Genomic DNA, 12,451 nt, shown 5'->3' on the forward strand with positions numbered 1-12,451 from the left:
AGGTCACAGAATTGGAGATCATAATGAAAAACTGATAGGGGATTAAGGACTACAAGGTATAAGGAATGAACAGAGCCTCATTTTGTGATAAGAAAAAGGGATTTCAGAGTTTATGAACATAGAAGTGGTAAATTTTTGGATCATGTCAAAATCAAAGGTATAACCCTTTCTGTGTAAGGATGGGTAGAATGAGGTGGAATGGAGGAATAGGTCATGGAAAAAAGGAAATTTGAAGAAGTCTAAGGTTAGAGTATTTGAGAAAATAGTGGAAGGATTATGATTCAAGCCCTGAAGGGAAGTATCCTGGAGGTTAGCAGATGATGGCTACCAGAATTTTGATTATGTGGTAGCTATAGATTAGGAGAACCTTAAAGGAAAAGAGTTTATTGAGTGATGGTGGTAAATGGTAAACTCAATGAGGAGCAAACACTATTCCAACTCTTCTATCTGGCCAGTGAGTCGAGTGGAATTAGTGAAAACACAGCCAATACTTGAAAAGGTTGAAAAGGAGGTCAGTAAGACTTATTTTCTTCATAGGGAACCAAGTGTCAATGAGTAAAAAAAAAAGTATTGGGAAAGGAAAAAAAATAAAATGAAGCAAGTTTGTTATCTATGAAATAACCTTTCCAGAGAGCACAGTGGAAAAGTGGGTAGCTTTTCAGTGAGACATTGGGGCATGAAGTTTGTGTTGAGGGAGATGGTGATAAGGGACTTGTAGGTGATGAAAGGAAAACAAGTTTTGTTTTAGTAATGACAGTGGGAGGGGGTTCAGAATCATTGGAATTTGGGAGAGAGCATAAATGAGGATCAATTACTAACAAATGAGTTCAGGTAGATTATCACATGATTAGGGGATAGACTAAGTTTTCTCAGGGTGTTAGGCATCTCAGGTGAGTAAATCAGTCTGGAGAATTTATGCAGTTATTTTTCTATACTTTCCCTGTAGGTAGGACGAAAGAGACGGAGGGAGCAGGATGGAATGGCATCTTTATTCCCTGCAATAGTAAAGAAGTCAGGCACTCTAGATAGCTGGTATACCATGGAATGGTATTTCTGATCTAATTCAAACAGGAAGAGACCAGCCTGGGAGACCTGCATTTGATAGAATAATTTTTAGACTTTTAGTCTTATACTGTGGGAAAGGGGTGTGACCTGCCAATTCCACCAATCTGTTTCTCAGGTAACCACTTCAGGAGGCCAATTTTTTTTCAGATACAAAGAATGGGCAGGGTAACCTTTGGCCACAGCTCAAAAAGGAAGTCCCAGCAATGACAGAGGCATCTTGCAAAAGTTAAAAACTTTGTAGTCACATTTTCCACTTGAAAAACCATTGTGAAATCTTGGGTCACAGAGATGCAAGATTTCAGTCCTATTCCAGTGAAGTGCTGAGTCACTGCCCATTAATTCCATGTTCTGGAGGGATAAGCAGCAATCAACTGGCTCCACTGCCTTTCTCAGCCTGGCAGAGCGTTCCAAAAAATAAATAAATAAGACATTCATTAAGTTTCCCTTCTTCCATCTGAGAGAAGTAAATATGATTGTATTTCTTGCCTTCTGGGAGAAGATCTTCATAATCAGGAGAAATTAAGTGACATAATGAGAGGCTCCCAAAGCCCTTCCAAGGAATGAGTTTACTTACTGTGGTCCATTGGCTTTAGCCAAGCCTTTGCAAAAGACAATTGTATTCTGCTCAGTTTACTGGGAGAAATTGGTCTCTGACATAGAGCTGGGTTTGAGTTTTGGCAATGATGTGACCACAGGAAATTTTTCAGAGTTTCAGTTTCCTTATCTATAAACTGGAAACAAGGATATACCTGCTGTTCCTCCTTCTTCCTTCCCCACCCAAAGATGTTAGAGTATTTTATAAAACCTAATGTGTTGTAAAAATGGCCATTTTTATATGACAAAAACCTTCACCCCTGGTGTAGCTGCAGGAGCTTTGAAGTTAGTCCCAAGAACTTTTTGCTCTTGATCTGACAAACTGTGGATGCCCTGAAATCAGTTCATCTCTCTGTGCCTGTTTCCAATGTCTGGAAAACAGGGATGATAACCCTGTCATCTTTGAGGCAGCTCTTGACATCTTATGGAGAGTGTGAGACTTAGATTCTGAATTGACCCTGTATGACCTGGCCAAATTACTTCATCAGTCTCAATTTCCTCATCCATAAAATGGAAATAGACCAACAGTAGCACCTACCTCCACAGGATTGTTGTGAAGATCAAATAATATGTGTAAAGCACTTTGAAAAACTTAAAGATCTGTATCAAAGTTATCTTAGGATAATGAATTTGAAAAAGCAGATTAGAGTATTATATTTAATTTTAATTATTTTTGTACTTATATGAAACATACTATAATATAATCAATAATACAATACAATATAGTACAGTATAATATAATGTAATATAAATTATATATTATAGGATAGTGAGTTATGCTCAAAGCCAGGAAGACATATTCAAATCTTATCTCTGATATAGACTGGCTGTGTAGCCATGGAAAAAGTAATTAACTTCTCAGTTCTGTAGGTAACTCTAAGGCTATAGATTACAGATAAAATGCTGACTTTTGTTATTCCATGAAATTTCTTCACTTGGAAGTTCCCATTAACAACAAAATAACAGTATCTATCCCTATCCTAACTGTGACTTCATGACTTTATTAAAAGGATCAAATTAGAATGTATCAAAGTGTTTTGAAAAATAAAAAAAAATTATAGAAATGAATTTTTATTAAATTCTTTCATTTCATTCATTTATTCAACATCTATTATGTGCAAGACACTGTAGGACTATATAAATACTAGAATTGTATGTTTATCAAATGGTAAAGCTTGAAAATAATTTTAGTTCATCTAGTGCTTTCCCAACCTGATGCATAAAATCTCTCCTGAATGTAATACAAAATTTATCTAGTCTCTGATTGGACACTTCAAGTGATGGAACCCTCACTCTCTCTCTCACAAGACAGAGAACACATTTCTGGATACCTTTTTTCTGAAATATAAGATAAATGCATCTTAAAAGGTTTTTTTCGGCCTGACATATGCTATTGATGAGAAATAAGAATGACATGATAAATTGAGAGGAAGCTGAGCTTGGCATCAGGAAGGCATGGGTTTAAATTGTGCCTCTTATTATACAGATTAAATGGCACTAGGACAAATCAAATAACTTCTTAGTGCCTACAAATATAGGTTGCAGAATGTAACATCTGCATTGGTAGAGGGAATTCCCGATGTAAGAGTTACTTTTCTATACCAATGAAGTTCTTATTTCTGTGTGCTACTGCATGTTGAACTTTCATTCCCATAAGATCTCTAGGTCTAGTTCACATGAACTACTTTATAGATATTCTGACCCACCCCTCACCCAATTCTGTATCAGTATAGTTGACTTTTGAACCCAACTATGCAACTTTGAATTTATCCTCACTAAATATTCTCTAAACAACGTCAGCCTTACATTCCAAACTGTTGAAGTCATTTTTGATGCTAGTTCTGATACCCAATGTGTTAACTATCTCTCCCAGTTTCATGGCATCTGCAAAATTATAAAGCTTATTATAGAAACCCTGATCCAAGTCACTGATTAAAAAAATATTGAACAGAAGAGGGTCAAGGATGTAGCTCTGAAGAATTTCATTTAAAACCTCTATAAAATCATAGACTAATTGTCATTCCCTGGTCTGATTGATCATTTAACCAGTTTCAAATCTACCTAACTATATTGTCATTGGGTCCTCCATCTTTCCATCATGATTCTTAGAATAGGGAGATAAATTTTACCAAATTATGGCATTACCTTAAGGTAAATTAATTTAGCACATTAATAATTATCAAAATGACAGCAAGATGGCACAGTGGATAGAGTGCTAGACCTAGAGTCAGGAAAATTAATCTTCCTGAATTCAAATCTGGGATTAGACACTTACTATTTGTGTAACCCTAGGCAAGTCACTTAACCCTGTTTGCCTCAGTTTTCTTTTCCATAAAATGGACTGAAGAAGGAAATGGTAAACCATTCTAATGTCTTTTTCAAGAAAACACCAAATGGAGTCATGGAGAGCCAAATTGAACAACAGCTATAAGAAAGAAAAATGCTATTATTCTGGCATAACTGATTTTTTTTTCATTTAAATGTTCTCTTTAAAACTTATTCATTAATAGAAGTTTAGTGGTACTGGGAAGGATATGGGTTTTGGAATTAAAGGATCTAGATTCATATCTCAGCTTTTAGACATACTAGTTGTATAACCTTAGAGTAAAGAAATATAATCTCCCTGGGCTTTAGATCCCTCATCTGTAAAATGAGGGGTCTGCACTGAATGTCCTTTGAGATCCCTTCCAGTTCTAAGTGTTACTCTTGTTTAGTAACAACTGATATTTAATCATTTTAATTTCAATTCAAAGAATCCTAAAACTTTTTCAATCCTGTTTTCTTAATCCTTTCTTTCTTAATTAATTTCTTAATTAATTTATTTTCATGAGATCATTATGTATTATATATATATATGTATACTATTTAATTGTATCTTTTCTCTTTTAATTATTTCATAAAGATCTTTCCATATTTTTTATATCTTTGGTAAATAGATTACTTTTATTACTTGATTAAAGTATTTCATTATATTGATATATCATAATTTATTTAGCTTTCCACCTATTGATATTTAGCTTGGGCTGCTTCCAGCTTTTGTTTTTGTTTTAGTTTTCAATTACATATAATATATATAAAATCTTTAAAAAGCTTTTTTACTGTGTTTAGTTTTTATAACAATGTCAGGGCATATTCCAACAGTGGAATCTTTGAGTCAAAAAGTATGATTGGTTTTATATTTGTGGTGTATTGACAAATAGTTATACTAAAACTTTGTACAATTGGCATAACTTATTTGTAATGAACCCATGCAGGCTTGTGATTATTGATGCTTGTCTTTCTGTCTCTTCTTTTATAATTTGTTATGAAATTTTGCTAGAAATTAACATCAAATTTACTAACCTATAACTTCTAGGTCCAAGAAACAGTATTCATTAAAATAGGCACAGGGGGAATAGTGAGATGAGATAAGAGAATAGAAAGTGGTGTAGTTTAGAAAGAAAGTCAATCAGCCAAGAAATATTTGATAAGTACATACTGTATGCCAGAAAATTTACTACCATTGGCTAACAATTTATTCTTAAAATTTACTTTATTTTTAATTTGTGGAACAAAACAAGTGCTTCTATAGCACATTGCAATAAAAAAGATGATTACACATGAAACTGCAAATCTACCATATACTATTTACTATTCTCTCCAAACATACAACAAAGTTGTGAACTCCTAGAAAAGGACGTTTACAATTGGTGGCTCCATGTTTTTTTTTTTTTCCTTCTCTCTTACTTTCTTGTAAACCCTTTTGTTGTTAATCTGGATTCTGACTTTATCATTTCACGGCTGTTCTCCTCAAAGTTATTAATGATCTTCTAGTTGCCAAACATAAAGGCCTTTTCTAATCCTCATTCTCCTTGAACTCCATAGCCTTTGGAACTATTGATCACTTTCTCTTTCTTGATAATCTCCTTTCTGCAGGTTTGTGAGACACTGCTCTGTCTTGGCTCTCCTCTTCCCTCTCTGACCATTTCTTCTGCCTCCTTAATATATCCTCATTTAGATGCTGCCCAGATCAGGGCTGGGTCTGCTTCTCTTCTCCCTGTATACTGCTACATTTGGTGAGCTCATCAGTTCCCTGGATTTAGTTAGTATCTCTATGCTGTTGATTCTTACGCCCCAGCCTCTTTGCTGACCTCATCTCATATCTCCAACTGATTTTCAGATATCTCAAATTTGAGATATCTAGTAGATATCTCAAACTCAATATGTTTAAAATAAAATCCATTCTCATCTCCCTAAACCCCACTGCTGCCTTTCCTGTTACTCTGGAGAGTAACTATCCTCCTAGACCCACAGACTTGTAATCCAGAAGTCATCCTGAACTTATCTATCCTCACCTTTACATACCCAAACCTTGCATTGCAGGGCCTTTTCACATCTTACCTGACAATTTTAATAGCCTATTAGACGAGCTTGCTTTAAGTCTTACCACTTCTATCCATCCTCCAATTAGCCACTAAAAGATTTTTTCTTAAAGTACGTATCCATCATTATTTCTATCTCTCTCTTTGTTTCTGTCTCTCTCTTTTTTTGTCTTTCTCATTTGCTCTCTGTCTCCGCTCTGTTTTTCTCTCTGTCTCTTTCTGCCTCTCTCTCTTTCTCTGTCTGTGTATTCTTCTGTCTCTGTCTCTCTTTGTCTCTCTGTCTCTCTCTCTCTCTCTCTCTGTCTCTCTCTCTCTGTCTCTCTCTCTCTCCATCTTTACTTCCCTCTCTCCTCTTCTTCCTCGCTCGCTCCCTTCCTAACCCCTTCCCCCCCCCCAATATAATGATATTGGCTTCCTAACTATGCCATGAACAAGACAGTTCAGCTTTCTGTTCAGGATATTTTCCCTGGTTGTCTCTCAAATCTACAAAACTCTCTCAGTTCTGCTCCACTTATTGATATCCATAGCTTCCTTTTAAAATCCCAATTAAAATCCTATTTTTTACAGGAAGACTTCCCTATTAATTCGAGAGTCCTTTGTTCATTATTTATTGTTCATCTTGTATATAGCTTGCTTATTTATATAGATTTCTTTGCATGTGATTTTACCCATTACATTTTAAGCTTCTTTAGGGCAGATTCAACCTCCTATTTAACACAGTTGCTAGTAAGTGCCTAATGTTTGTTGATTATTTAATTCAATGGATATCTTGACAGCTGAAATATCCATCGACAACTATATCCAGTTTCCATACCAAATTTGATATTGCACCAGGAATTTGTCATTCAATGCCATCTTTAAGTGGTCTGTAATATACTTTCACCTCAATACCTCATCCACTTTCCATTTATTTATCATCACTGAAATGTTCTCTGCCACAGTTTATGGATATTATGAGAAAGGATTTATATAAATGAATAAATTTTCTCAACATATTATATCACTCTACCACTCCTTTTTTCTTATCTATTCTTGAGGGGAAAAGTGTACCTTCCATTGCTGTATTCCAGTCATGAGTCATATAACACCACATCTACGTGATATTTATGAGGTCATCTTTATCTTCCTGCATTAAGATCTCTAACTTATTTTATTACCCATATTCTAGTAATCAGCATATAGACATCTGAGCTAATCATATCATTTCTGTCCCTCCTTTTGGTTATTTTTCCTGGACTTCATGCTTTTAAACTCATGTCATATGCAGTATTTAGTATTTTTGACAGTTCTATCTGGGTAGTTTTTCTCATCCTTTTCCTTTTTTGTTTAAAGTTTTTTTCTGCATCAGATCCAGAAGTGTTTCTTGATTCATTAAGCTGTTTTACTTATCCTTACTTTTCAAAGAAGACAAATGATATCACAAATGAATGAGTTCTTGACTTACACACAAATTGGATTTAGGGGAGGTAGAGTTACACAGATCCTCAGTTTCAATTTCTCTTCCAAAATTATTGAAGCCCAGTGGCAAGACAAAAGTCAAGACTACTGGTGACAGCCCCAGGCCCTGGACACAATGGACGACCATGTTGTCTTCCATGTCTTACTCAGATCTGCTCTCCAATACTTGTTTCAGCTACTTTTTATGGCTGTTAGAACAAAATATTCTTGTCCATCCATTCTTCCTGAAGAAGTCTTCACATCTGTTGTATAGAAATCCCCCTAACTTACTAAGAAATTTTAAGCTTATTGATTACCCTAACAGAGACAGTTTATAAATGTGTGGCTCTCTGCATGCTACAACTTTTTGCAGCTACAGGTGAGAGTTGAATGATAGGTAGACACCAAATGAGGGTGAATGACCCTGAAAAGGGTTTGGCAGCCCTCTCAACAAAGGTGCCAATATTCTCTAAACACCCAATACACCCATCATTAAGTTCTTATGTATATAAGGACACTAGTTTAAATGTTGAAATTCAAAAGGGGTGGGCAGGGAAATGTTGCAACATCATGGCATTTGGATTTCACTAGGTAATAGAATAGTTACACAGATAAAAATGTGCAAGATAATTTTAAGAATCAAAGAAAACAAATAATTAAACAATCAGTAAACTAGGGAAAGAATGAAATTAAGGATCCATTCTTCCTGCTCTTTATTAGATATATTCTGTCCTTATATTTCCTAATGATTTCACATTTCTACTCCCAGTACAGAAAATTAAACCCTGTTTTTAAAAACTATCTTATTAATCAGTTGTACATCTCTAATTTTCTCTTTTGTGGTTTAAGGCCCCTAGTTTCAATAGGCACCAATAATGGAGATATTTCCATTGCAGGAATAGAGCTCATACACAAATATAATAAAAATTGTAACAAAAAGAAATGCAATTAAGATAAATGTAAAATGTTAAGCAAATTCTGAGGAAAAAATATTTTTTATCTAAGGGAATAAGAAAAGGTTTATTGAACAATAGATAAAATATCAATAGGCAGACTGAGAAAGAGGACATTTTCAGTGTGAGTGAAGAAATGGAGGGAAGGAACTATGGAATAATTGTAGGGACAGCAAGTAGTTCCATTTTTGTCAGAGTAATGCGAAGTATAAGTCATCTTACATAGAAATCTCATGTTTACAAAGAATTGTTTTCAAAGATATAATATACATATATATTATATCTATGTCAACAATATTTTTGTGTGTATATCTATATATGTATGTATGTATAAACAATCACTTAGAACTTGAACTATCAGATTATGTCCTTTCTGCTATTCTATTCAACTCCCATTTCCATCCAATATATTGTTATCCTTTATCTCCCACAATTTTACCTAGGATATAGTCAAGGGATTAATTCTGAAAGTGGGGACCTAAAATTTCCTCAGTCATAGGGGTCCACAGGTCTTTGCCACAGATGTGGAAAGAGTTAGAGGAGGGAACTTTACATACCTCAAATTTCCTTGGCCACAAGAATAACTAGAGTATATTAGTGAATACGAAATAAATAATTTTGATTATATTAAGTTAAAAAGTTTTTGTACAAACAAAATCAATGCAGACAAGATTAGAAGGGAGGCAATAAACTGGAAAAAAATTTACATTCAAGAGTTCTGATAAAGGCCTCATTTATAAAATATATGAGAATTGACTCAAATTCATAAGAATTCAAGTCATTCTTCAGTTGATAAATTGTTAAAGGATATGAAAAAAACAATTTTCAGATAAAGAAAGTAAAACATTTTAGTCATATGAAAAAAATGCTCTAACCCACTATTCATCAGAGAAATGCAAATTAAGACAACTCTGAAAGACCACTACAAACCTCTCAGATTAACTAAGGTGACAGGAAAAGATAATGATGAATGTTAGAGGGGATGTGGGAAAACTGGGACACTAATACATTGGTGGTGGAGTTGCAAACTTATTCAACCATTCTGGAGAGCAATTTGGAACTATGCCCAAAAAGTTATTAAACTGTTCATACCCTGTGACCCAGCGTTATCTCTACTGGGCTTATATCCCAAAGAGATCTTAAAGGACCACATGTGAAAAAAATGTTTTTGACAGCCCTTTTTATAGTGACTAGAAACAGGAAACTGAGTGGATGCCCATCATTTGGAGAATAGCTGAATAAATTATGGTATATGAATGCTATAAAATATTATTGTTCTGTAAGAAATGATCAGGAGGATGATTTAAGAGAGGCCTGGAGAGACTTACATGAACTGATGCTAAGTGAAATAAACAGAAACAGGAGATCATTATATGCAGCAACAAGATTAAATGATGATCAGTTCTGATGGATGTGTTTTTTTTTTCAACAACAGGATGATTCAGGCCATTTCCAACGGTCTTGCGATGAAGAGAGACATCTGTACCCAGACAGAGGACTGTGGGAATTGAATGTGGATCACAACATAGTATTTTCGCTCTTATTGTTGTTGCTCATATGCACTTTGTTTTTTTCTCCTTTTTTCCTTTTTGATCTGATTTTTCTTGTGGACATAATTGTGGAAGTATGTATAGAAGAGTTGCTCATGTTTAACATATATTGAATTATTTGCTCTCTAAGGGAGGGAGTGGGGCTGGGGGGAGGAAAGGAAAAATTTGGAACCCAAGGTTTTTCAGAGATGAATGTTGAAAATTATCTGTGCATATATTTTGAAAATAAAAGGCTTTAATAAAAAAAAATTCCCTTGGCCACAAATGTCAGAGGTCTATCCCATCTGAGTATGGTGGGTTTTGAGAACATTAGGAGTGCCCAAAGTAACAAGATAATTTCAGTTATCTTCTGGAGGCAGGAAGACCTAAGTTTGAATCTTGGAGAGACAGTTATTAGCTTTCTGACCCTAGAGAAGTCATTTAATCTCAGTTTCTTCATCTGTTAAATATATAAATAATTATAAAAGCATCAGTGCTATTAAGAAGAAATGAGGTCATATTTATAAAATGTTTAACCCAGTTCCTGCTGCCCCTAAATGTTAGGCAGTAGTACTAATGGTAATGCATTTTCTGGCATGTAGTATACATTTAATAAATATTTTTGATTGATTTTTTTTCTAATTTTACAAACCAGATAACTTACTATTCTCATTTCACTTTTTTCCTTCTGCCTATTTGTTTGCACACTGTTTTGTAGACTCTGGAATACATTCACCCAACATTTCTCTTAATTAAATCCTTCCCTTCCTTTAATATCCAACAAAAGTGCCACTTCTTCCATGAAGCTTTCTCGGGTTCTCTCAATTATATTGAACCTTCTTTTATTTTTGAATCTCTCATAGCACTCTGAATACTTTATGTGGAGTTATTCTAATCTAACTTGTTTTATAATTATTAAGATAGTTGTCACTCCCTCTACTAGATTGTAAGTTATTAGAAGATGGAGATGGTATTTTCTATTATGTTTGTCTCTAACATAATAATAGAAAGTGTTTATATGGCACTTACTATGTTTCATGGACTGTGCTAAGTTCTGCACAATTATCTCATCGGAACCTCACCACTAGGTACTAACTAGATTTGATTCTTATCCCCCATTTTGCAGGTGAGGAAACTGAGGCAAATAGGAGTGACTTTCCCAGGGTCACAGCTACTAAGTATCTAAGACTGTGTTTGAGTTCATATCTTTCTCACTCCAAGTCTGGTGGTCTATCTACTGTGCTACCTAGCCTCCCACATCCTGCTGTGCATCCTTTTCATAAAACAGCGGGTCATGATATTTTTCTAGTCAAAGTATCTTAACTACTTCCTCATTGTTTAATGAATCAAATATGAACCCTTGACTCTGCCAATCAATTTCTTCAGTAACATAGATGCCACCTACCTTTAGGTCTTATTGTCAAACTACTTCTTTGCACATACTTTATATTCAAATCAGATTCTTCTCTACATACCATGCTAAGTAATACCTTTCTAGCTTCCATGATTTTGCTCAAGTCCATGTTTCTGCTCCATTATACCTAGAATAGGTGTAATGTATTGTATCCTACCTCATCCCATTTGTTACAAATATGTATATTCCCTTAGCTATCTGAGCAAACAATCATTCAGCAAATATTTATTAAGTGTTGTTACTTAATTGTGTTACTGTGCTAAATGTTTAGGATACAAAGAAAAAATATAAAAAAGTCCTGTCCTCAAGGAGTTTACAACCTAATGGGATAGGAGGAAACAACATATACACAAACAAAAATATGAAAAATACAACCAGAGGAATCCCTTCTTTCCTTCAAGGACTGGCTAAAATGAGCTTTAAGTGATCTACTACCAGTATCTCAGATAAAAAATATTTCTTTTTCCTTAAATATTTCAATATATGTTTTATAATCCCCTTCTTTGCTTTCCTCTTACCTTTTCTTATATCATAGTTATTCAAATCTATGTCTCACTCTCTCCATTATATTGCAAATTCCATAAGACTGTTCTATATACATCTTAGATGCTCACTAATGTTTAATTAAAATGAATTGAAATCATATGCAAATGGGCATTATTAATCTACATAATACTTCCAAGTTATAAAGAGTGTATCAAGAACATCTTTGAATAATACTATTAAGAACAACACCTGTTATACCACGGAGCCCATCCCACCTGGAAGGAGAAGAGAGAAGAATAATTGGCACTGATCTTTCTAAATTACCAGACTCTCCTTCTGTTAGTAACTTACCTTCTGTTTAGTTCTTTCCTCCAAACTAATAAATTTTCATTCACATGGCTATTTGGCTACCTTTTTTCCCCATCCCGTTTTTTACAGCAATTACTCTTTTTTGGGGGGGTCACACATCTCAGTGTATATATCCCTCCCCTTCCTTATAGTTTAATATGTTAGTCTTTTCCTGACAAAGTTCTCTCCAAGTATCAAATATATAGATAAAAAATGGACTCATCAGCCTTAAGGAACTTTGACAGCCATGAAAAAAATGAACAT

This window comes from Sarcophilus harrisii, chromosome 3, assembly GCF_902635505.1.
Source record: "Sarcophilus harrisii chromosome 3, mSarHar1.11, whole genome shotgun sequence".
In the NCBI taxonomy this organism is placed as follows: Eukaryota; Metazoa; Chordata; class Mammalia; order Dasyuromorphia; family Dasyuridae; genus Sarcophilus; species Sarcophilus harrisii.